This window comes from Phascolarctos cinereus, unplaced genomic scaffold (assembly GCF_003287225.1).
Source record: "Phascolarctos cinereus isolate Bilbo 61053 unplaced genomic scaffold, phaCin_HiC Scaffold_5;HRSCAF=322, whole genome shotgun sequence".
NCBI classification, from domain to species: domain Eukaryota; kingdom Metazoa; phylum Chordata; class Mammalia; order Diprotodontia; family Phascolarctidae; genus Phascolarctos; species Phascolarctos cinereus.
Window position 1 is genome coordinate 369,689,071 of NW_027555958.1, and position 899 is coordinate 369,689,969.

Here is an 899-nt window from a genome sequence, read left to right on the forward strand (position 1 = left end):
CTACTCACTTCACTTTGCATAAGTTTATGTTTTCCCAGTTTTTTCTGAAACCACTTCCCTCATCATTTCTTATAGCACAATAGTATTCTGTCATATTCATATACCATAATTTGTCCAGCCATTCCCCAACTGATGGGCACCCCTCACTTTCTAATTCTTTGCCACCACTATAAATATTTGTACATACGGATACTTTTCACTTTTCTTTGATCTCTTTGGGGTATAAACCTGAATCAAAGGATATGCACAGTGTTATAGCCCTTTAGGTATAGTTCCAAATTGTTCTCCATAATGGCTGAACTAGTTCACAGCTCCACTAGTGTACCTATATTCCCAAATCCCCTTCAGCATTTGTCATTCCTTCTTTTTTTCTTTCCTTGCTTCTTTTGTCCTTCCTGCTTCTCTTTTTTTCTTTCTTTCTCTCTTTCACAAAGAAAGCAATTAATCCAAGCTAATAGCAAAACAGAAATCAGAGAAAAAAAATATATATATATATGAATATATGCCAGATAGTAAGGAGCTCTCCCATTGGGAATGAGATAGCTCAACTGAGAGAGACAGAGAGACAGAGACAGAGAGAGACAGACAGACAGAGAGAGAGACAGAGACAGAGAGACTGACAGAGAGACAGAAACAAAGAGAGAGACCAACAGAGAGACAGAGACAAAGAAAGTCTCAGATGTCATCTAGAAGAAAAAACCCCAAAGTCTGTAGTATAACAAATTGGGGATAGGGACATGACGGAGACTGTTAGCTCCTCTCATGTTGGCTTCTTCCCAGTCTTATTTTCCCTTCAGCATCTTGAAGTGGGGTTGGCATAGTCCATCCTCTCTCTTGAAGCTAGAAGCCAGAAGGGTCTGAAATGACTGCCAAACCTGACAAGCTGAAGACACTTGAAG